General features: G+C 33.3%; 1 non-coding gene across 1 annotated transcript; it reads right to left on the bottom strand.

The window, feature by feature from the left end:
• Positions 1–13216: 13216 nt before the first annotated feature.
• Positions 13217–13288, bottom strand: Trnaq-cug. The gene has a single exon. It is a non-coding gene; the product is annotated as a tRNA-Gln (tRNA).
• Positions 13289–27229: the final 13941 nt, after the last annotated feature.

Here is a 27229-nt window from a genome sequence, read left to right as displayed (position 1 = left end):
TATTCCCAGCGGAGCGGTCGAAAGCCAAGGGTCGCAACATATGTCTGATTAGCATATAGGTGATGATGATATGAATCAACATAAAATTAAATGATCTTGAGAGTACTTCACAAATAGATAACATTTTCCAGCATGCCGTACATTTTTTGTGGAACACATAGGTGTATGGGGTAAATAACTTTTCTCAGAAAAGAGTCATTTTCCGGTGACTTTTATCTGTACGGCAATAACACAGGTTATTAATACTTTAGACAATCTTCAATAAAAGATAAATGCCGTACACTTTCGATAGTCCGCTTCCACCGCCTACCAATACAGGGCGTCCCAAAGTTATGGGAAATGAAGGGAAAGTACCTTAAATATCGTAGATAGGGTATTTTACTAAAAGAAGACTTTATGTTATTTTTAAAAGTTATTAATTCTGCATTCAACGATTTTTAAAAAATTACTTGCCTCGTCTGGGAATCGAACTGACTTAAATGTAAAAAAAAAACACCCCTACTTTTATGATGCCAATCGAAAGAATGGCCAAAAACTAATAACTCTTCTTAAGTAACATAGTATTTTAAAAGAAAGGAACAGCGTGAATATATCTTTTAACCAAATTAAAAACATTATCTATCGTATTCGGCCTAAAAAAATCCCCTACGAGTCTGTTACTTTAGAAAAGTTATTAGGTTTTGGCCATTCTTTCGATTGGCATCATAAAAGTAGGGGTGTTTTTTTTTAAATTTAAGCCGGTTCGATTTCCAGACGAGGCAAGTAGTTTTTAAAAAATCTTTGAATGCAGAATTACTAACTTTTATAAATAACATAAAGTCTTCTTTTAGTAAAATACCCTATCTGCGATATTTAAGGTACTTTCCCTTCATGTCTCATAACTTTGGGACGCCCTGTATTATATATATTTTTGTTAAAAATATTTTCCTTTACCTCTCTCTGCTGGTACGATAAGGCTGTAAATATACTTTACAGCCTTATGGTAGTATACTCAGATATGTATAGTTATTAATGACCTTAAGGGACACCTCAAACGTCGTCGAAGTTTTTATCAGCTGTAAAGAATAATCTGGAGTAAAATGTACGGCATCTGGTTTTTTTTGTTTATTTATATTTGTTACATATAAAATAACAATAATCTTTGAAAATATTACTCCCCATATTACTCGAGGAGCATTTGAAAAGTCATCTAAATTTCGGAAATTTCATATATTTTTTATCATAATATTTTTATTTGTTACCATTTATAATGAACGGCTATAATGTACAACGGTAATATTTAGTAACATTATGTAAAAAAACAAGTTGCCGTACATTATTCTCTGATCTTACAGCAGTAAGAACTTGGTAAATCCTGAAATTTCGATAAATATTTAATTACACAAATATTAACTATAATATTTGGACGGCATAATTATAAAACATTATTGTCCGTGTTAAATAATATTTTGAACATGTTGCCGTACATTTTACAATGACCTTAGGGTATATGGGTGTAGAGGTAGGGTTCCGACCCTTGGCTTTCGACCGCTCCGCTGGGAATATGTACGGCGTTTACGGGTAAAGTATCTGTATATGTGTCCAAAAGGAATGACACAAATGCCGTACAGTAATAAATGACCTATATTGCTTCTGCAACTGTCGTCGAATTAAAAATTTGCACCGACTTCCGGCACCATCACTTTTGTACGGCACTAGGTTTTTCGACATTTATTTTTAATCATCTATACACTTATAACAAAGCCGTACATTAATAATTTGTCGAAATTCCCCCATTGTACATGAGAAAGTCCATTCACTCACGTACTCACATGTACCGCTCAGAAATGACGGCATAGTGCTCAGAGCTATTTTCAGATATAGTAACAGCCTTCTAAGCGTAATTCAGGTTGGGTCATTTCACAGGTATTTTTTGTTCATGGGCTTGTGGTCTATTAATAGGATCAGTGTCTTCAAATTGTAACGGAGTTTTCGCCAAATTGACCAAATCAGCCAAGGAGGCTGTTATATTTTTCATTTCCTACCGAAGTATTTCGCTCTCAACATAAAATAAGCCGCTGAAAATGTAAAATCGAAGAGTTGACACGTGATATAATACGGCGTTAAAATATGAAGTTGTGAATCACATGGTCTAAGCATGTGATATAACAATCAAGATACTATTCTGATGTGTTATCTTTGACTTGATAAGAGTTTTTGGAATCTTGTCACTACAGGAAATCGGATATGGGGAAGGAAGTGCGACTACGAAATTGCTTTGTTCATACGATTTCAAATGTTTCAGGAATTCGGAAGGATTCCAAGATACAATACAATTTGATCCAACCAAAAAAACCTAAAATGATTATTTAAGATTTATCTATATATATAAAAATGAAACCCGTTTTCCGTTGTCACGACATAACACGAAAACGGCTTGACCGATTTGTCTGATTCTTTTTTTCTAATATTCCTTGAAGTACGAGGATGGTTCTTACGGAGAGAAAAATTAAAAAAATTGAGTGAAAAAGTCTAAAAACAACACTTTTCTATATTCCCATACAAAATATTCGTAATAATATTTAAAGGCAATTTGAACTTTAATACCATATCATAAAGTTCAAGTGTTAGTGGAGGGGTTCCGGGGTGGTAAATTTTTATTTTTTGACATAATGTATTTGTTGTATTATCAACTTTCTTTTTTTTATCTTACTAGCTAGACCGGTGTCCCGAATAGCAGAATAAGTATTAAAAAAGAATAAAGAATCGACTGTTAGGCGGTACGATGTCCGCCAGGCCAACTAGTTTAATATAAAAAGATGTCTATTTAAATAAAGTAGGTATTTGTAATCATATTGACCATATTTTTACATGGCAGAACCATGTAATGTTTTTACTATAACTAGTATTTTAGATGATTAGTCACGTTATATATATACCTATTTAAGACGCCAATAAGCCAGGACAACGCCAAATAATATTTTGATACCGTTAATTACGAACAAAAACGATCACATTAGATTCTGGTTTTATTAGAATACTGTTTCTGTGCTACCTTGTATATAATAGGTATTAAATATAATCTTCCGCACATAAGGCAGGAAAACAAATAGCTAGGAAGTCGACTCACATAACCTTTATCTATTGTAAGTGTACTTCTTGGGGAATAACATAAAAAGTAGGTTTTACTGTCAAGTGATAGTAGTTATGTTTTCTACGTATTGTTTTTTTAATATTAACCTAATCGTAAAATAATATCTATAATTAAAGAAATGAAAAGAAAAATGTATACTATACAATTCAATTGAAATAGTCTCGGCAAAATCCCAAGCAAGGTTACCAAGGGGCCAAATACATTAATTATATAATGATACTGTTTTATTACTATAAGTATTGTTTGCTTTGCTGATATAATAGAAAACTTTATTTTTAATATTAAAGCATTTAATCATCATAAACTTATTACTTTTTACCGGTTTTTTCCCTCCTAGAAATACAGCAAATAGATGTCAAACAATTTACCTAGTAGTTTATTATAACAATAACGATTGTGTTACATGAACTGTCATATAAGGCATGTGTTAAAGATTATTCTCCGCTTTAATTTAGATCATAAATACTTGTTCGGTACTTGACCATGATTGTGGGGCGGAGTTATTTTAAAACTATGATATCTCATTATTATTATACAAATCCCTACGTAAATAACATATTTTAATTCTTAAATTTATTATCATAAGAAAGGTATAGTGAGTCAATATGAAAGGATAGAACTTCTGTCGGAAACATTTAAACTCCGCCGTATGATCTTAGCCTAATTTAACCGTTTACCCAGCAAATGAAACGAAACCACGTTTCGTAGTTAAGGTCTTAAAATTTTTACAGTTTCAACATGTAGTTTCTAAGATTAGTGCACTCTTTCAAACGCTTTATATGAGTTTGTTTATTAATCTGTTAATATAATAAAAATACCTTAGACTTCGGAATACGCGAGTGCCATGACGGCCTTTTGGTTTTAGTTGCCATCTATTTCAGCCCTTATTTGGGCCCCCTAAAATTTCCAGTTCCACAATTAATGTTCTATTCTTTTTCGACTAGTTTCACGAGGTAACGAGTCTGTCATTTACATGTACTCATTTCATACAACATAATTTAACCCTGATCCACTGACCTACTTAAAAAAACCGCAAATGCGGATTCTGTTAGTGAAAGACTTTGAGGTTAAATTTTCAAGTAAGTGAAAGTACGCCACCATACATTGCCTACGTTGTTTAATATTAAAATTGTTTTTTTATTTTTCCTTATTTTTAAATTATTGTAGGTAATTTTGCATCTCTTTTATTTTATCCTTTCAGCGGTTGCGTGGAAGAGATCGCTCGAGATCGGAAAGGCTACTGCCCTTCTAATTATTTAATGTTATAATTGTACTGGTATTGTGATGCAACGAAGTATCATATAAATAAATATCTATCTAATTATTAAAAACAATGTCCCTTTGACACATTGCTGGAATCCAGAAAACGTAACCAGGCGGTTGTTTACTTTAAAATATGAAGAGGTTTCGTATATAAAATATATAAACAATATAAACTATTTTTTTAAAAAAAGGGGCACCTAAGGAAATTTACGTTGTAAGGTCTATTTCAGTTAATTGAAGGAAATGTAATTGTCTGACGTAGTCTTCATATTTATAATCGTGTAAATTAGTACGTACGATCTGTTTTATGTAGTACTTTGGTTTTTTTCCGAAAAAGCGAACAGTTTCTATGGGGTAGCATAGCCAAATGTTCCATATGTTGGTATGTAGCTACTAAAACGGTAGGCTAAGTAAATAAATCATAGGCGAAATTTAGAAAATTCAATTGATCTATATAATAATTAGATAACATCTAAGTACCATAGATATTTACATAATTATCTTTTATCGATAGAAGATTGAAAGGTAATTTATATATTTTATTATTTTATTTGATAAGCGGTAAAATCCCGATATATTGTTTTAACGATCTCGAAAAAACCTGTATCGTTATAAATCGTGTAGGTTTTTATATTATATAAGAAATAAAATAAGGTTAACAACCTACATTGCAATATGTTTGACCTTAATTATTATGATAAGACGGTGTACGATTATTTTTTAATACCTTTGTGTGAAGGTTTTTCAATATACGTATTGATTTTAAATGTATTCAAATCGATCAAATTTATTGGCCCTTATGTCGATATGGTATTAGGAGTTATTAGCGATTTAGACTTTATAATAATGAATAATTTCTAACCGCGATAGATATATGACCTTAGAAACTTACAAACATAGCCAAACCTGTATATTGTTAACTTAAAGACGAAAATAAATTATTTCGCTTTTAATTGCGTAATTAAACTTGAAGTGGTTTTGGTGGTATGTTTTTGCAGATCATTTAAACCAAAAAGTTAACATTAGTATTTTTAGATTTTTTTTTCATTTATAACCCTAGATCTGTGGCCGAGAAGCTAGGCATCAGGGGAGTGTTATCTCCCCTTTTCTAAAAAGGGACTTATTTGCTTAAACTATGGATGGTCTGGTGGATTTGGCGTCTCCCGCCAGGCGACATCTACTCCGGAAAATATATCCTCATGATATTTATCTAGTCGGAGCCCGCTCCACGGCGGTACCCGAGTTACCTCTCATTTTAGTTTATTAGTTTCAATTCAGTAATGGTTTACCATACATTATTACTACCAATATTGTATTTATTTTAATTCGATATACTAGATGTTTTTTTATTGCTTCGGGCTAAAATTCTTCAATCATTAGTTTTAGTGTAAATAATTTACCTACAGGTTGGGGAATAACATAATAATGAGAAAATAATTACAATATTTTACGCGGTAATCGTGGCCACGTGTATGTTCATCGAGAGGTCCGAGATTCAATCAATGAGTGACGCATGCCACAGGGAGTTCCCTTATCGAATCAAATGCGCGCGCGCTTATAAATGCGGCGCGCGTTCCTAATTCAAATCATACGCTCACAAACACTCGTGCTCGTAAGACGCTTAAAATAATTAAATATGAAAAAATACTCAGTTCTCGGCAACAAGAAGAAAGTGACCATGGAGGACAATGTTGCCCGGCTGAAAGTGGTCGGCAATAATTGTATAATTCGCGTACATAGTAACCAAGGTGATGTTGAAGTGATTGGCAATGATTGCCGAGTGGAAATCAAAGAAAATTATGGAAATGTCAATTTAGTCGGCAGTGGAAGTACAATCACGATTGAGAGGCGCTTAAAAGGTGATAATGTCTCTATTGTGGGACCGAATTGTCATCTTTTGGTGGACGGAAAAGAGAAGAGACTTTCCAACTATGAAGCCCAGCTATCCCCTTTCAGTAAGGACCTGGATGACGTCATCGAGTCAATCTTTACATTCGTGATGCGATGAAGATGTAGAGACTAAAAATGTGTCCCAAATTTCCGTGAACGTGTTTAGTTCAGTGAATGTACCTGCTTCGTGGACTGAAGGAGGTTGATGACCTCGTGTCAAGTTTTTTGTGATCGTTTTGAGATGAACATGCCTTCTAATCTACTAGTAATCTCAGCGAAGGTATTCTAAATATTAAACAAATTAATTTAAGAGAAAAGATCTGTGTTTTTAATAAATGTGGTTTATTGTATATGTGTGTTTATTTTTGACAGTAATTTTTAAAATACGAGATAATAGTTAGAGTTTGATAAGATTATTGAATAACATTTGCTTATGTCTTTAACAGCATCCGCTATTGACGTTTTGATAGGATGATATTCACAATTATTACTAGTAAACATGTTTCGATAGACTTACATCAGAATTAAAACAAAATTATTTGATTAGTCAACATAGTTCTTAATATTTTTTTTAAGAACTAGGCTACGCATGACATTGATTGCTAAGGTTTTCTAGAACAAATATTAAATATATTTAAAGTATAAGGTCGGAAACAAATCGGCAACATACGAAATAATCGTTAACAATAGAAAAAATTACAACTAACGACTTTTAAACAAAGATTAGGACATTAGGTTCAAACGAGAATAAGTACCAACGGAGCTTGATGGTCATACAGAAAAAAAATTAACACTGATTTAAACAACCCTATTATTAATTTACTGTTTAGTAAGAAACACAATTATCATGGTACCAATACTGTTATACTGTAGTGCCAATTATTTGGACGGTGAGTGGATTAAGACATAACGTGACTGATGTCAATTTCGTCACCCCTATCGTTAACACATTGTGTAATTATAGCAAACATAACAGTAATTACTATTTGAATTTTTTTACCAATACTATTAGTTCCTATAGTAACAGTAACTTAGAAGCTCTTTTTGGACGGACTTTTTTTATTTATTTTAAGTGGTACAGCCGTGACACTCTTAATGCCAGAGGGCTCGCGACTGCGTTGCCAGCCTTTTAAGATTTGGTTCGCTCTTTTCTTGAAGGACCCTAAGTCGAAGTCGAATGTAATTTTTTTTACATCATTGTAGCAAAAGCAATATTACTTCAATACTATTCGTTCCTGGCTGGTAATAGTAACTTAGAGATCGCACTTTTTGGACGGACAAGAAGCTTTTTTCTATTTTTTTTAGCACAGGGGGACCGGCATGAGGCTCACCTGATGTAAAGTGACACTGCGGCCCGTGGACACTCTCAATGCCAGAGGTCTCGCGAGTGCTTTGCCGGCCTATTAATAATTGGTACGCTATTTGAAAGACCCTGAATCGAAGTCGAATGTTCTAATGTATTTTATGTTTTTTTTTTCTTTTTTCATTAATGTTACAGAAGCTACATTACAACAATACTATTAGATCCTGGCTGGTAACAGTAATTTAGAAATCTTTTTTTTAGACGTACATAAAAACCTCTTTCTAATGTCATTTGTTTTTTTTCTATCTTTTGTCATTATTGTTGCAGTACCAATACGACCGCTATTAGCAAGATTGTTGCTATTAGAAAAAGCGCAATTACGAATTGTAATGGGCGCGTTTATGGTGTTTTTAAATGTCAAAATATTTAAGTATTTGTCTTGCTTTAGCGGTCATGTAAGCTATTCTATTATCAACTAAGTGTTTTATAATGTGTCTGCCTCGTTTCCTTATACAATAAGAGTACTTCATTTAGACAAACAGGCATGATCACACAGTATATTTCATCTGTAAGGCGATTACAATATAGGAACTTAGTCATAGAATTTGTACCCCAGACGAGTCACAAGTGGGGGCAGAGGATAACACTTATTTAGTAATCTTATCTTGGTTAGTCATAGAAAAATAAACGTAGGATCACCATTACAACGAAGCAAGTCATATACCTACTTTAGTCGATAAACAAAATGTCGTTACTGTACGTAGAAAATATATACAGTATTAGAAAGAAACAGAAATTTTATTAACCTAAAATACACTACATAGAAATTTACCTGAACTATTTCATAAATATTAACAATAATAGGATAAAATAGGTGTATTAAGGTATTATAAAAACATAATCATTAAATACAAGAAACTACACCATTACCGCGAACTTCGTGATAACCGTGTAATTTGCGTAAGTCGGGATGTAACATCACGTATAATAGGACCGATAACCATGAAAATTATAATTTAGTTTTAAATAAAATTTTAATATAGCGTAACTTTGAGTACGTGTTCCTACTGGCACTGTAAATGTGAAACATCTATAGCCGCACGTAAACCGATTTCTGGCGTGGCGAGGCATGCCGTGGCGACGCGTCGCCTATGTACGCTATATGATGGTATATATATGCAGTAGTGTGTACGGTGTGTGTATTTCGAAGTCACTGATTAAACGAATTAAGTAGTCACGATTTGAAATAAAAAAATAATTTTTTGTATTTAATGAAAATATATGTTTATTCAATAAATAGTCATCGTTATCTGGAAAAAAATCGTAATATTTTATTTTATCATTATGACATATTTAGTTCCTATCAAAATCTGTTCTTTTCTGCATATTACTTTTACAAAATAATGTCGATGTTTACATCTGCCAGGCGTCCCGTGACGGCTCACATTTTTTTTTAGAAAGAAATTAATTTAATTTTAATTATTATGTACTACTAAATAAATGATATTTAGTTAAAAAGTGCACTAGTATTCCCTGTGGCTGTGTCGTCGGCGTCCTTATAACATGTTAATGGTAGTTGACAATAAATTCTACATAACACTTACATTTTATAATCAACTATTGTTGTACAATAAGAAATCTGTTTCAGCATAGGACGGACAGCTTAGTAAATGTTTGCATCGTCAGTGAAAATTTTGTTTTTAAGAATTACGCCGCCCCTTGTAACGCACAAGTTTTGGGTATTATATTATGTAGGTGTGTGTTGATGTGGTGGTCGGTGTTGGTTTACAAATAAATGGCGGCTCATTGGTCTTGTGGTTAGTACCCCTGACTGCGAATCCATGGGTCCCGGGTTCGATCCCCGGCTGAGACAATCATCGATGTGATGAGCATTTTGGTGTTGTGCTTAGGTCGTGGGTGTTTAAATATGTATTTATATGTGTATCTATCTATAATATGTATGTATATCCGTTGCCTCGTACCCATAACACAAGCTTCACCAGCTTAGCATGGGACTAGGTCAACTGGTGTGAATTGTAAAAAAAATATATATATTAATTAATAATTATATAAACTATAGTTTTATTAGAAAACTTTGAAACATGCCGCAATAAAGTATATAGAGAACATTTACATGAGGTAATTATACTAAAAAACCTAGATTAAAGAGTAATACAGAACACTGGTAGTATTAATCTAGTATCTGATTCTAGATTATCTTTATTTGTCCATAGATAACGTGATAATGTATACACATTCTACGTCAGAAATGGTAATGTACCGGTCATATTATACATAATATAATTTATTGATTAGATAATTATAAACCTTTATTCATTGTTTCTTCGTAATTCAAAGTCAATAATCTATAATCAAATAATGTTAAAAAGATTTTTGTTGTTAATTTCATGACCTAACTCATCTTAATAACTTTAATAATATGAAACGAGCAGTTGTAGTGTGCTATAGATATATAGATCTCAACCAATTTGTGTGTGTACGTACACGTACGCTGAAGGAAAACATTAGGAGGAAATCGACTTTTGTGGGACGGCTGATGACTATATAAAACTAGAAAATCTTTTTAATGGCGCAAGATAGGCCTTCCTGGTATTCACTGTTTCGTATATCGTTATAAATCATACGATGGATGGGCACTGCAAGTATACCTAAAGCGTAAAGCAATAGTGATATGAAAAAAAGGGTGCGTGTACTTATGTACGCGCGTAAGAAGTTTTACTAACAAGTTATACTTCTTTGGCATTATTAAAAATAGTTTTTGATTGCATGCAAATAATTTATTACAATTAAATAATCCAAGACTGGAAAAGGAGTCATTATAGTAAATAAAGTTCAGTTTACATTTGAAAAATTAAATATATAAATATTTATTATTATTCTCTTACATTAAGTATGTATAACATAAATTCTATTATTATTCGAATGTAGCATCTTCTGTGGGCAACTTCATTCTGTTAATTTTGTGTCACGGTGCGCGCGCATCGTAAAATTATGATGATCGATGTATAACTTCAAAAATCGCGAGAAATTTCGAATTCTATTATAAAAGAAGGGCGCCAACGCACTCGCGAACATTCAGGCTGTGTACGTGTCTATACTCTATAGGCGGCAGTGTTACATTAGGTAAGCCTCCAGCCCGTTTGCCTCCTTAATATTAATATATTTTGCCTTATTATTTATTACATTAATTCTAAAACTTTTCACTTCGTATTTTTCTCCGTTGCGGAGGTTGTTTACATTACAAAGGCCATTTACATCATCTTTGACCGGAACTACTGGGGAAGTACCTTTGCGTAACATTGAACGGTATTTTGGCATTAATCTGGGCCAAGAGTGGGAAAAACCGGTGAATTGACTGAAACATTTAAACTAATATGTGTATTTCTTAATTATGAATAATTTTAAAACATATTAAAATAGTCGACACGCTTGCATTGTCGTAGTAACAAAATTTTTTCTATAAATTTATGTTGTGTTAGTGTTTGTACTTTACAATAACAAGTGGACTCAAAGAAAATTGTTGTGAGGTCCCGTAACCTGCCTCTATTTTCCTCTTATGTCGCCGGACCATAAAAATGCCTGATAGACGCGGCTTCCGAACCAGGAAAATGGAGGTATAGAGACCAAAGGGACGCATTTCAACACGATGGGCCGACAGGGTATTACAAAACCTGGGCACTACGGTCTCTGAGGCCATTCACCTGGCTGGTCATCGTCAGAGATTTAAGCAGCAGTGCGGTAATCTGCCACAACTAAGTCGGGAGCACCACGGAAGAGCAAGAGGTACACTCCTAATGGGGCATGGCGCACATTTCTGTGGCTTTTAATAGCAGGCTTACAACGTATTGAATACCTTGTTCTATGTTCGATGCGTATTAACCTGAAACAATATCTAGGAATCGAACCGTAACCCAAACGACCTCCAGGTTATACGTGTTGGGTTTTGCCACAGGGAGTAGGAATGAATAAGTCTGACACTTGGATGTAACAATTGAAATTCATAATAAATAGTTATGAAAAAATTATTAAAACGAGGAGGTGTTTTTGTAACCGATAAAAGTATTCTGTGTAAATTCGAATCATCGATTTTGCTTCGATCTTTCACAAAGGCGCTTTTAAATGATATTACATTTTGTCTTTTTTTTTTTTCAAGTTTTTTAACAGTGTTCACTGAAATTTATGAAATGTTTTAACCACTCGTCATTTTAAAAATAAATAAACAGGACATTACGCCATTTTACTGTTTTAAACTTGTATAAGATAATTAATATAAAATGGAAACCAATGAATACTTCTCGGCTTTCAACATAATTAAAACTCGAATATACTAACCCGGTCACATTTTATAATTGCATTATTGAGTTTTTAATACAACATCAAGCAATTTTGAAATAAAAAAATATATTGAAGCTGTTTAACAACAAAAATATTAGTTCTAGCATTTTTATTATGAATTATAGCAAGCAAAGCATGAACAAAAAGCTACGCTCATACGCTGTAATTGAAAAGAGCCTGAAAATACATGCATTTTCACTATAAATAAATAGCCCCACCTCAAAACTAACCCTAAATGTGTCAAGCCTTAACCCACTAAGGCCGAGCCGGGCCTCCTGGGCCCCGTAAAGTTAATGAAAAAGCATCAAATTTCATAATTGACGCGACCGTTTCCAACCCCGTCTTCTGGGACACACAATTTATTAATCAGAAATAATAATTCACTGGTAATGTACGGCCAGTCGTGATGTACAGGTGATAAGCATCGTATGGGCATGTAAAGGGTTAGGGCCGAGTTGTACTAGTATTTAAGCAATGGTTAAAAGTATGTAGAATAATATCCATCGAATTTTGTATGAAGATATAATACGACGTTGTCTTATATATCACACCGAAATAAAATTATTTGTAACGGTTTTTAGCATTGTTATAGTTTTTATACTTTGTTTCGAACTGAGCGTGGAGCTATAATAGTGGTTAAGATTGTATAAATTTTCCTCTTAGCTAAACGAAATAAAATTGGTCTAGCTCAATTGAATATTATGTATCTTAATTTGTGCCCTTGGGCAATAATAATAAAACAATATTTATATACTACTACTCTGTGTAACCAAAATATAACAGGAGTGCTTTATTCTAGAAATAAACTTTCGTATTATTAAACTCCTAATGATAATTTCTTAGCAGACTTTGATCTGACTTGTCCAATGCTTTATAAAAGATGTTCCATTTTGAGAGCTTCATCAAATATATTTCGTAAAGAGCTCTTTACTTAACCACGGTTTAAACACACATCCAAAAACACTGGCCTTCATAGATTTTCAAGCCGTAAACACGCCACTCGAATCCCCGGGCGATGCTAACGAAAGAGTTACTTTTTTTTAATTAAACTAATCAGTTGATACCGCAGGCGTGGTCGCCTCGATGCTTAGTTACAATATTAATGACTATTCCGACACTTAGAAAAAGCCTCTTAGTACGAATAATTATAAAAACACTGTTACATTTAAGGAACGTTATCTAATACTATTTTACTACTAAATTTTAAAAAATCATTTAAACAAATTTTAGTATGCTTTCAAATTTGCAAAAAATTAAAAAAACAAAAATTCAGGTTCCACCGAGATTTGAACTCGGATCGCTGGATTCAGAGTCCAGAGTGCTAACCATTACACCATGGAACCTTGCATGAGACTTGTTAAAATACGGTACATTTTGATATTTTACACCACTAATGTTTAAAATTAAATACATTGTTGATCAATGGTATAAACATAGAACTTGAAAATTGAAATAATACTAAAGCATATCCGCTCAGCATGTATTATTTCCAACTGGTAACTCCCCTGTGTGTTGTAATATTGACAGGAAACCGTTTGAAAATGGAATGGCCTCCAGAGGTTACGATCGAGTAGTAACGCTCACGTCCGAATGTCTTCTGCATTTTTATTTTGTCAATATTTAATGTGATGTTTTGAAATATGAACCGGTCTACACGGATATGATGTCTCGGGACTAGTTGAGGATTATTTTCGTGAATAAAAAATGTAGTCTTATATATTCAGAATGTTTGTATTACGTCTAATATATAAAATTCTCGTGTCGCGGCGTTTGTGGTTAAACTCCTCCGAAACGGCTCGCCGCTCGACCGATTCTCATGAAATTTTGTGTGCATATTGGGTATGTCTGAGAATCGGACAACATCTATTTTTCATCCCCCTAAATGTTAAGGGTAGTCCAGTCCACCACTAAATATATTTTTTTTATTGAAGTGAAACTTCTTTATCGGGGTTGGGAAAAATTTAATGTAACATTTTTCGGTTACGCGTCACATGTTTCGGTTACGCGTCACATGTTTCAGTTACGCGTCACATTTGACCGTTACGCGCGTCTATTTCTCGTCCCTACCACGGTTGATTCGAAGAGATTCTAAACCATTAATAACAAAAATTTATAATAGAGCAAGATCCCAGGGCCGCCAGACATCACGTATTTTCTGACGGATGAAATGTGGACGATTGGGTAGTGTTAGTATGTACTATGATTGTATGCCTACCTGCTAGCTTGGTCAAACGGCCAATTTCCAGGTATCAGGTAATCAAGGTACACAAAAACATTACTTACTTCACGTAAATTCTCATGGCTGATTTTTATATATGTTTTCGAGTGTATAGTTAAAAATAAATTGTCAATACTCCCAGACACTTTCCGTCGGCCATATTGCTTAACAGACGCTTTAAGGGTCTCAAAATAATTAGTCAACTTCACGTAAATTCTGACGCTCCATTTTTATATATGTTCATCCGACAACTATTTTAAAAGCTTTGACAAGAAGACAGACCGATCCAAGGGGCCAATCATCCCCTAAACTAAATTTTAATATCTCTATGAGTGAGAGAGCATTATCTACGCGCATGAGACTGAGTGAGACCGACTGCGCTGTTAAAGCCATGAAAATTACTTGAACAGATATTTTATAATTTTTAGAACTTTTGTTGACCAGTAAATTGTAGCAACAAAAATAAGAAAAAAATTGACACATAATAAATAATACTAAAGTTAGCCGACATTTTTTTTTTTTCAATTTATTAATTAGAACTAAAAAATATTTTTTAAAAATACCACTTATATTTAAATAGCAGCAATTTTTTAAATTAATTATTTATTGGAAATTTGGAAACAAAGTGGAAAAATATTAATTCTTCAATATTTCTTAACAGTGGCTTTTAATCTTCATTATCATCATCATCAAATATCAATCTTGAAATTGAATATCTAAATCGTGATCGTCATCATCAGCATTATCCTTATTTTCTTCCTCTGTAAAAAACAAGTTAAACAATGAAGGTCTGAAAAAACTAAAAAGATACAAATAATATGAGAAACGAAAATAATTTACCTGATTGTTCTTCCAGCGACTCACTGACAAAACCCGGTAATTGATCTCCATCGAACCAATGAAAATCATATTTACCATCTTGTAGTGTCCAGCCATTGTTTTCGGGGTTGAAAATATTTATTATCTTCATACTTGCATTGTTCCAAAGCTAGCCCGTCGAAACTGTTGCCAAAGCTCACTTTTACAAGGTGGTAAGTTACAGGCATCGAAGTTTCTTAAATTCTTTCGATTGAATTCTTCATTTATATCAGATATCATGTATGTAAATGATAAACAACTGTAGTCTGGCAGCATCTACATCAATTATTCCAGGAAAATTGTAAACATCACAGATAAATTTTTGTATTATGTTGAATACACGTTCTTCTTCATCTACATCACCAACAAAATCCAACGTACCAAAACGGTGAAATGCTTTGTTGGTACTCTTCATTTTTCTTCAAAATATTAAACGGCTTTTGCTTGCCCTTTTTGAATAATAATAATTTTTCAAGTAATTTTCATGGCTTTAACAGCGCAGTCGGTCTCACTCAGTCTCATGCGCGTAGATAATGCTCTCTCACTCATAGAGATATTAAAATTTAGTTTAGGGGATGATTGGCCCCTTGGATCGGTCTGTCTTCTTGTCAAAGCTTTTAAAATAGTTGTCGGATGAACATATATAAAAATGGAGCGTCAGAATTTACGTGAAGTTGACTAATTATTTTGAGACCCTTAAAGCGTCTGTTAAGCAATATGGCCGACGGAAAGTGTCTGGGAGTATTGACAATTTATTTTTAACTATACACTCGAAAACATATATAAAAATCAGCCATGAGAATTTACGTGAAGTAAGTAATGTTTTTGTGTACCTTAATTACCTGATACCTGGAAATTGGCCGTTTGACCAAGCTAGCAGGTAGGCATACGATCATAGTACATACTTACACTACCCAATCGTCCACATTTCATCCGTCAGAAAATACGTGATGTCTGGCGGCCCTGGGATCTTGGACCATAATAACTATAACAATGATACTAAAAATGATATTACAATTTATGAAATTCTGTAATAATCTTAGTGGTCATAAGGTAAAATGAAATAATTGTATTATTTGTATTCAAGTCTGTGATATTAAAAGCCTTTTGTTAAACTTTATCTAATTTAACTTTATTTAACTAATTTCTGTAAAGTTAGTTGCATATAGATAATTTTTCGAAAAATAAGGTCATAAAGAAGTTTCACTTCTAACGTGTGTACACTAGTACACGCACATTTTTTTTTAAGATATTTTTTTCTGTTTTTTCATTAGCATTAAAAAATACATACAACCTTCACCCCTCTACGATCAACCCCTATTTTTTTATTATAAATGATATACATGGCAAAACGACGTTTTCCCCGTTCAGCTAGTTTTTTTATAGATATCTTTTAGCAATCTAGAATATATACCTTTTGATTTCAGCTAGTTAATTTATTAAGAAAATATATTTAGAAACATTTTATATTCCTAATATCGTGTGCGCTCTACCTTGGAGAAGTCACATCTTCAAACCATACATTTGATATCGGCCGCTTAGCGATTGACATAAAATATTGTTTTTCCAATATCTCAGAGATGCTGAACAACGCTCAATATGTATTGAATAACTGAGTTTTCATAAATATTTATTAAATGGGTATGTACTAGAAACTACTTGATTTTTGAAACGGCTATCAAATATAATTAATGCCTAGAAAATTTATTACATATTCAAAATGACACATTTATTGTTAATAACGAAGGAAACATATTATGTTATTTTTAGGTAAAAGTCTATATATACGTAAATAGAAATATGTCCGATTTAAAGAACCAAATTGAAAAAAAATACAAAATTAAAACTATATAAAGCCACTGTCGTGAAGGTCCTATTCTTGGAATACGTATAGTCCAGTCAAATTATGGCTAAAAACGGGTTAAATAAACATGAGCGAACACAGTTTGGGGATTTTGAGGATCGATAGGGGGGTGTATTCTGAGCATAAATTCCAATTTGAGGGGTTGTACTGAGGTCAGCTCAAGGTCATTTCGATGGAAACGCGTTTAATTCGATATCTCGAGAATGGTTAGTGTTAGGCGAAAAATTGTAGAGACCTTTTCTTTTCCTAACTAAATTTACTAACTTTTTTATTTGAAACTTTTTTTTATAACATTAATATTTTTCAAGTTATTACTCCCGCAAGGCAGAAATTTTACTTTTTTTTCAATTTTTCGTCGTTTTCTCCCCAACCATTCAATTTTATTAAATTTTACCGGTCATCGAAGTGTAGATCTTTTAATTATGAACAATTTTGTTCTTAAACTTTTTTCCGTAATACCAATACCTTCGGAGTTATAGATTACTTTACCGAGCGAAATCCGCGCCACTGTCGCAATATTAAAAAGGTCAATCGATTAAGCTATTTAAAAATTTGGGTATTTAATATGGGTAAATTCTTGGGTTAATTTGGGTAAGAAGTAAATTAACAATTAAAACTGTTTCACACATTTATTGATAGAAAAATAGGTTATAAAATTCGGAATATTAAGCACCCGAGGTCGATGGAAGTGATTCGTGAATATTCGTGGTCCTGATGGTATCGGGGCATACGTCGTCCTAAATTATCCGGAGCTGGTTTCAATGACATCGCTATCGGCTAATAATTACTGATTAATTATCATTATTAATCATATATTATGATTAATAATTTACTGAGATCGATTGCGTGCAAATGCAAAACCAAATGCGGCAAAGCGTGCGGATGCAGAAAGGCCGGCCTCTTTTGCTCAGTGATTTGCACCAATTGCCAAGAGAACTATTGTTCGAATGTCGCGAACGTTATCGACGATGATGATCTTGACGCAATGGACGAGGATGATGTATGCCCCGATACCGTCAGGACCACGAATATTCACGAATCACTTCCATCGACCTCGGGTGCTTAATATTCCGAATTTTATAACCTATTTTTCTATCAATAAATGTGTGAAACAGTTTTAATTGTTAATTTACTTCTTACCCAAATTAACCCAAGAATTTACCCATATTAAATACCCAAATTTTTAAATAGCTTAATCGATTGACCTTTTTAATATTGCGACAGTGGCGCGGATTTCGCTCGGTAAAGTAATCTATAACTCCGAAGGTATTGGTATTACGGAAAAAAGTTTAAGAACAAAATTGTTCATAATTAAAAGATCTACACTTCGATGACCGGTAAAATTTAATAAAATTGAATGGTTGGGGAGAAAACGACGAAAAATTGAAAAAAAAGTAAAATTTCTGCCTTGCGGGAGTAATAACTTGAAAAATATTAATGTTATAAAAAAAAGTTTCAAATAAAAAAGTTAGTAAATTTAGTTAGGAAAAGAAAAGGTCTCTACAATTTTTCGCCTAACACTAACCATTCTCGAGATATCGAATTAAACGCGTTTCCATTGAAATGACCTTGAGCTGACCTCAGTACAACCCCTCAAATTTTAATTTATGCTCAGAATACACCCCCCTATCGATCCTCAAAATCCCCAAACTGTGTTCGCTCATGTTTATTTATTTCGTAATTTGACTGGAGTAGTAATTATTGGAAAAAAAGGTTGCGTGTACTCATGTACGCGCGTAAGAAGTTATACTTCTTTGGCTTTCGTTATTTTTTTTTAAATATAATTAATTAATAATTAATATTTAACGTAAACAATTTAACAATATTTAATATGTAGTATAATATATTATTCAATTATTAATTAATATTAATAACAATTATTATTATTTTATTATATTATTCATTCAATTTAATAACTTGGTATGTTTCATAACCTTTTAAATAAGTAACAATAGGTCTTTGTGAAAAAACATTGCTAAATTTCTTCAAAAAAATAATTAAAACTCCTTTATTTGTTTAAAAGGTAAATGTCATTATGGTCATTCAAAATTCTTGGCATAGCTGCTAACTTCACGCATATTCTATTTCTTTTTACTTGTAGATTGTCTTATTCCCATCTCGCTCGCGCACGCTATAATCACACTGACAACTTTGTGTCTCATGTGCGCGCGCATCGTGAAATTTCACTCTCATCAATTTTTCATAACGCGCCTAAAGAAGTCTAACTTCAAAAAATATAAATCTATTTATTCAATGGAAGCGTCTACAATAAAATACTACAGAGTAAAACTAATTATGGCACTAGGGGGCAAGATGAAATTACCCACAAATAAATCTCCCCACAGTCATGTCTACGAATCATTTGTTGTTAACCCTTCGTAATAATTGTCAAAGTGGGCGAACAATTTGTTTAATTTCGTTTAAAAAAAAGCGCTATACAAGGAGATTTTAGTCTTAGATCTTGTCGAAGTTCCTTTGTAAAGAAAATATTTTTGAAGTTATACTTCTTTAGCGCGTTATGAAAAATTTATGAGAGTGAGATTTTACGATGCGCGCGCACCGTTACACAAAATTAACAGAATGAAGTTGCTCTGTTGAATGGAAGATGCTACGGCATTGGACATAATTTAAAAATAACATTCGTAATAATAGAATTTATGTTACACTATATTACTATATAATAATAATAAATATTTATTTATTTAATTTTTCAAATGTAAACTGAACTTTATTGACTATAATGACTCCTTTTCCAGTCTTTGATTATTTAATTGTAATTAATTATTTGCATGCAATCAAAAACTATTTTTAATAATGCCAAAGAAGTATAACTTCTTACGCGTGTACATAAGTACACGCACCCTTTTTTATTTATAATATGATATCTACTGTGGAGGAAGGAAGGTGCTGCTCTTCCTTCTACTTAAAGAGAGTATTCTTGACTATTTGACTGTCCCGAAGGTTTCAATGGCTAAGGTCGGGAAGTTGTTTATAGCCGGCCGGAAGAACTTTGCTAGCGCCATTCAGGACATGATGTCATCCTACTCATTGTAGCCTCGGAGTGTAGGTGTTAGTTACTACGCAATTATTATTCATATTTAAATGGCGATACGAGGGTACCACTATCATTTCATTTCATTTTTTCTAAGAAAGGCTGAAACGAGGATAAATAGATCTGTAATCTTAACTGAAATGAAAGCTTTTAAATTAATGTCGTTTTAGAATTTTCTTCTTCTTCAGGTGCCATTTTATTGCTAAAGATTGGCTTTTAAAAACTTCAATTGGTGGGTATCTTGCGCTAGTCTAATCAGTTGTATAATACAGTTCTAAAACATTTTATCTAAAATACTTTGGCGGATGCCATGGCGATCCCATCCCGTACGTCCCGCAACCACGCCTTCTTTCTTCTACCAGCCCACCACTTCTACCAGCTTTAGAATTTTTACTGCGCTTTATTTGCCTCTAAAGCCAATTCCTGTATTTATATAAACCCAAGTTATACGTAAGAAGGATTCAGTATAACGCTTTGAGTATTATTGAAAAATATGTAAAATATTGTATACATACAGAAAATTAAAATACAATTGTTAAAAGGCCGACTGTTATAGAATACATATACTAAGAAGCGAACTACGCGATATTTGACCTTTATCCAGGCACTTCATGTGGTGTATTCATTTCAAGAACAATAGTTTGGTAAAATTAAGCAAGTGTGAAGGCCTGCCAAATACATATTGAACATTTTTCCTCAAAAAACACTTGAAAACGACACTTCTGTCTTATTAAATCGCTCTATTCCAAAAGACTGATTGTTGTAACAAGAGCAATGTACACGCTCTGAATATTTTATTAAGCAACTTTGCGACACCATCACTCTCCTGTACAATATAGTGTCCTCGGTGACGGTTGAACAAATCGTTGTTCACAGGAATTACTATGGTCTGGACTTTTTATTTAAACGTGAATGGGTTGACTTATAATATTGGTTGATTTAGACGGACTTTCAGTAGCTAAGCTGTCTACTTATACAAAACTTTAAACAAATGAAGCCACGTAGTAAAGGGCGTGAATCAACTGCAGTATTAGTTGAAACAGGTTTTATGTGTTTCTTAGTTAGAAGTTGTCTATCAAATTTGTAATTCACTTTAAAGTTAAATATGGTGTTATTCTAGAGAAAATCAACTGGGCCTTTTTATGAGTGTGAATTACCACCATAGCTGCCATTAAGATGGAGCTCTTCCTAAATTAAAAATAACCCAATGAAAGATATCAAATGTTATCAGTTCATACTCGTATTTAGAAAGGTATTGTGTAAAGAAGTCAAACAATATTTATTTATTATTAATACAAAAGTTCTATATCCAAGCTGTTATATTTGTTTGCAATCTTCACCCTTGGACGTACCTCACAGCCTATGGTAGCCATGGAAAATAAAACATATCCATGTATGGTACTAGTCGGCCGGCACCATACAGTTCTACCCAAGACAGAGAACAAATTTAAATAAACTTGGGCGCCGACTGGGATTCGAACCCGATACCCCGAGCGATGAAGTCGCCTAATATGACCGCAAGGCTACGAGACCCTTATATTTGTATGGCCGAGAGAAAGTAATTTTTAGTAGATAACTTCGCACCGACAAGCTTATATAGTTTTATATGTATTGGAGTGATTCTAATCAGCATAGAAATACACCTCGAGGGAAATATCGTCAATATTGCTGCGTCACTTCGCGAGATGAAGGCTTGGTGGAAATCTTAATCCAATACGCTCCGACATAATGATTTATACTATGCGAGCTGATCGGTAGCGCTAATATGTTGCTGCTATTATATGTTACGCGGGTAGGATTTATGAATATATAATATAAATATATCACATAACTACCTGGTAGTTGGTACATTTAAAGGCGATAGAGATAGTGATGCCAATTCAAAATTAACTTTATATTGCCAGAAGTTCATCTATCAGTTTTAGAATAACAACTAAAGCCATTTTATCAGAATTTGACAGTCTTATTATTATTTTGTCACTCTAACTTGGATTAATAATCTAATGGCCAATTGATCCAACTGATACTTAGAAATATCTTAGTAAAATTTTAAAACTAAGAAGTAACGGACAAGTTTTATTTTCCCCCAACGGCCTTCACTCAGACATTGCCTAAATTTGTCGACACTTATTTAAGTGAATTATTGAACGAATTTAGGATGTGTACATATCAGGTACGTAATATTTTATCTTCTGCTTAAATACTAGTTGGTGAGAACCAAGAGAGTTATCTCGGAGTGGTAGAATGTGGAGATCCGTGGTCTCTGCCTGACCTATCGGGAAAAAGGCGTGAATGAATAAATAAAATAAAAAGGAGAACCATGTATTCAGACCTTGTGAATATTACCTATAGAAAAGCTGTAGCTACTAATCCAGCATGAGCTATGCACTACCCAGAAATCAAGAGATGTGTAAGACATAGGTATCTTAAGAAATCAAATATATTTTTTAATTAAACATGTTTTTTTCTGAAATATAAAGATTACAAAAATGACGTTTCTTGTGTAGATAATATTTTATTAAACATGTTTTCTTTATTTTTTACTTGTATTGCTGTAAATAAATAAATTTACAAAGTTGGAAGTGAAGGCCTTTTCCGTTCTAGGATATATCCTAATAAACAATAATTTTCGTCTGTCTCTATTTTTCGAGCCGTTAGGACCTTTCCATACTGTGAGCTTAGTCCAGGATCTTTTTTATATGTCATACTCATTTCCATTTCTCCAGTTTTTACACTATCACGTTTCATCTTCGGTCTCATAAAATTATAAATATTCTAAGCCATTTAAGAAGAAACTAACGTTAGTGTAAATCATTTACATTAAACATTGGTTTAAGAAATTGTTATAGATTGGTGCGAACAGCGATTAGTCATTGGTCATTAATCATCCTAGCCACAAGCACTATACTTTAATAATTATTATTATTATTTATTTGCAAGAATATAGTACAAAAATGTTATGGTGGTACAATCTAAAGTTTGATATTCCGCCATACATAATGGCGTGCAATTTTGTCTTAAAAGGTAGAATTTTAAATAGAAGTTACAATTACATTATGAGTGATATCATTATAGTCACTATAGTATATTTTTTTATCACAACATCATCACATTATTACGATATATTAATACGTTATCAAATTAGTATTAATTATAATGTGTTACGCAAATAATTATTAAAAGAATAATACATTTTCTTCCAAACGTCGATTTTTAAAACTCTAGCAGGAAGATCTTTAAATATTTTTGGTAAATTATAAACCATGATTGCCATACAAAAGGTGTTTTTCCTATACAATTCCAGATTAATTTTTGGCATAGCCAATTTCTCCCCAAGTCTATTTCGACAGTGGTCCATTTCCGTTGACTTAAACATATTTATGTTTTTGTGAACGAATAAGGACATTTCTAAAACATACAGACTTATTTATCAATATATAAAAATAATCTTTTTTTAGCGATGTTTTAGCGCTGCAACTCTTTCCGCAATACACTCACCATGTACACCTGAGCGCAATCATATTACGGCACCGCATCTCCACACGTTGCTAGACGGATTTTTTATATATTTTTTCTAATCTAGGTATAATCCTGTGAGTTCCACACATATAGTTTTTCATAACTCAATATCAAATAATATCTAACCCTTTATTGTAAACACTATTTGCCAAAAAGAGTCATCAATCAATGGCGTTACAATCTTCTTAGGTCAGGGCCTCAGATTTCTGTATCTATTTCATGATCATTTGTTTATCTAATAGGCAAGTTGGTGATCAGCCTTCTGTGCCTGACGCACCCCCTTGACATTTTTGGGTCAGAGACAAGCTGGTTTCCTCACGATGTTTTTCATCACCGTTCAAAAGAATGTTAAATGCGCATATAGAAAGTCCATTGGTGCACAGCCGGGGATCGAATCTACGACCACAGGTATGAGAGTCGCACGCTGAAGCCACCAGGCCAACACTGCTCAAACACTATGTGACTCTTAACAATATTAGGACAAAAAAATCAATATGAATTATGTTTGAAGCAACCTGTTAATTCGAAACAATCATTTATCTAGAATCTAACCTTGTTTTGCGCATCGTCCTCCTATAAAAAGAATATTCTACAAATGTTTGTTAGTCAATAAATCTAAAACGTTTATTACCAATGTCTTTCGCTTAAACTCAACAGTTTCACTATAGACCGCAAATTAATCGCGCGACAACCGCTAACCGACGGTTGTTTAATCCCCGCTCTATATTTGAAATATAGTCGGAACTAGGAGTCTAAATTAACGGGACGTTATTAATGGGACGCTCCCGGTTCCTCGATTAAACCCAATCTCCTGTAATCCGTGAGTGTATTTAGGTATTGCATATTAATTTTATGGAGCTACCACACTAAAACGAACGAATCTTATAAAAAAAAATCATGTCAAATTGATACGCTCCTTCGGTTTTTGGAAGTCTCTTAAAAATAATTCTGACTGAAATTACACGTAAATCCTATACCTAATTGTCTATCCACACGTGGTCAATCCAAAAAATCTGCGTCCTACTTGTTTATACATTTTACGAGTGACATTAAAGACAAGTGCAATAAGATTTGTAACCCCAACGACATCGCCATTATGAATCGCAATGTTTAGCTCGACGTCAAATTAAATTACCAATTTAGTACATTTCCCAGCTGGCAGGGAAGGCACGCACTAATTACCGAAGAGAATTCAATGCAATAAATCACGGACATAATATAACTGCGAGCGGCAGTCGTCGCGTCGTTCAGGAATGCACGCCCCAAATCCAGGGTTGGTTCGAAATTTGAATTTACGTCGCAATGGAACTGGCCGCTAGTGTTCTATTTTTGATTTTCTGATTTAAAAGTTTTTTCTTAGATATACTAGTTTAAAAAAGGAAGGTTTAAGTTTCGAATGTCGTAGTATACATGGCTGTTAGAATTCTATTTTTGAAAATAAACAGATGTTTTTTAATTTTTTTTTTTTTAATAATTTTAATTTCTAAAGTAAAATGTGTATTCAAATTTTAATAGCTTAATGTTAGTTTTACGACTAAAAACTTATTTTTAGTTCAATAGAATAAAACTGTTTCTACGCAAGTCATAATGGCGGTAACAAAATAGCCACCATAAATACTCCGGAAATTGATGTTTCAAAACACAAATATAATTATCGAAACACCCACAATTTAACAACGGGTACCAGCCCCCTGGTCACATTATGAGTATTAATCTTACAGGCACAATAGCCTTTAATCTTGTGGCACGGGTTGATTAATTCACTCACAGAACAATGGGTATTTGGACTCTACCTGCCAACGATTCTAGCTCATGGGTGGTGTCCAAATTTAGCAGGGCTACTCTGTATACTATAGAATAATTTTCAGGAACTCCTTGCGCCGGTGTTTTCTTGCCCAGAGGAAACCCATGATTTTGATTTAATTTTGATGTACTTAGTTCTTTTCTATACATTAATAACCAAACCTATTGACTTATTATTGGTTGCTTACATAAATACATTATTATTATTTTAAAATCCGTAGTATATGTATAAAAAGTAAAATTACTTTACCGATAATCTTTTATATGTAATAATAATCGACTTCAAAAAAAACCAAAGGAGGTTCTATAACCTCCTTTAGTTTTATTTCGACGTGTAATTTTTAAGGCCATTTTGTTAAACAACATTTATACTCATAACGGCTACTAAAATGGGCCTCATAGCCTAGCGGTCTTATTAAGTGGCAGCTAGGTGAGGGGTACCGGGTTCGATTCCCGGTTCGAGGGCAAGTTTTAATTTAATTTAAATTTGTTCTCGGCCTTTGGAAGGGTTGTACGGTACCGGGCGAGTGCTTAAACCGTACATGGAGGACACGGTCGAATTTCTAAAGACAAGCACAAATTATAAAAAATCCTATACTTGACGCTGGCTAATGCACAAATCGTGCCAGAGCCATTAAAAAAAAAACGGCTACTAAATGACACATGCGTCACTCGTTTTAGATAACATGAAAGTTTCCCTTCGAATCAATTGCGTAGTATCAGAACTCGATTTAAAATTCAATTTGAAATTGGAACTCCAATTAATGCTACCATTGAACACTTGTTCATCAGTTGTTATCCCTACTTTGTTTCCCTCAACGCGACCTAATCCCGGGTTTGTATCGGGATAATCCTGGATCAGGAATCATGACACTATTGTTGTAAGTGTGAAACCGACGCAAATAGGCCTACGGCTTTACTCACCCTTAGTGATACACCTAAATATGCTTAAACGCTGAATTCTACCTTATTTTTAAGGCTATAAGAGTCATTTTCCAAACCGTATCACTTGAAATGGCACTCCAATTGTACAGTAGATAGTAGTTGCTATGTAAGTTCTTATTGTAATAAAATAAGGTTCAAAATTTATTGACATTTGAGCGTTACAAAAACAATTGTGCTCTTTTAGTGAATTTTTATTTGTGTAAGGTCATTGTGCGTTATTAACGAGATTATATTCATATTGGGGCAGTACAAATATTGGCGTAACATGTTAAATTGAACGTAAAATTATAAACAGTAATTTATTAAGAAAAAACAAACATAGTATGTTTCATAGAAACAAAAAGAAGAAATAAAATATAAAGTATTTGATGTTTCCTAGAAAAATTTCACATAACAGTAGAACGGTAGAATTGTTTGAATTTCTTCTTAAATGACGCAGTCTAGTCTAGTGTAAGTCTAGAATAGTGTGTAACTAAGTAATAAAGTTCACAAAAGAAACCTTCTTACGAATAACAATCTAGCTTATACAATAGTTATAGTAGTGCTGGCCTGGTGGCTTCAGAATGCGACTATCATCCATGAGGTCTTAGGTTCGATGCCCGGCTGTGCACAGATGGTCTTTATGTGCGCATTGAACATTCGCTCAAACGGTGAAGGAAAACATCGTGAGGAAACCGAAACCTTAGACCCAAAAAGTCGACGGCGTGTGTCAAGAACAGGAGACTGATCATAGTCTATTAGATTGACAAATGACAATTAGATTGACAGATACAGAAATCTGAGGCCCAGACCTAAAAAGTTGTAGAGCCACTGATTGTTGTTGATATACAATAGTTATGGCAATAAGTAAATTGCTGACTTAATTTCCTACAATACTGTGTTTTGGCACAACGATCGTGTGTCGGTATCTGTGACACACGATCTTGCAGTTCACTACTTTCACTAACTCAAAAGTTCACTTCAGGCTTTTTTTTTCGTCTTATGAAGAAGTTGGAATGCATCATTTAAATGATAATGTAGTCTGT

The sequence above is a fragment of the Pieris napi genome, chromosome 7 (assembly GCF_905475465.1).
Source record: "Pieris napi chromosome 7, ilPieNapi1.2, whole genome shotgun sequence".
NCBI classification, from domain to species: Eukaryota; Metazoa; Arthropoda; class Insecta; order Lepidoptera; family Pieridae; genus Pieris; species Pieris napi.
The sequence above is the reverse complement of the archived record's forward strand: the minus strand, read 5'-3'. Positions and strand labels throughout refer to the sequence as shown.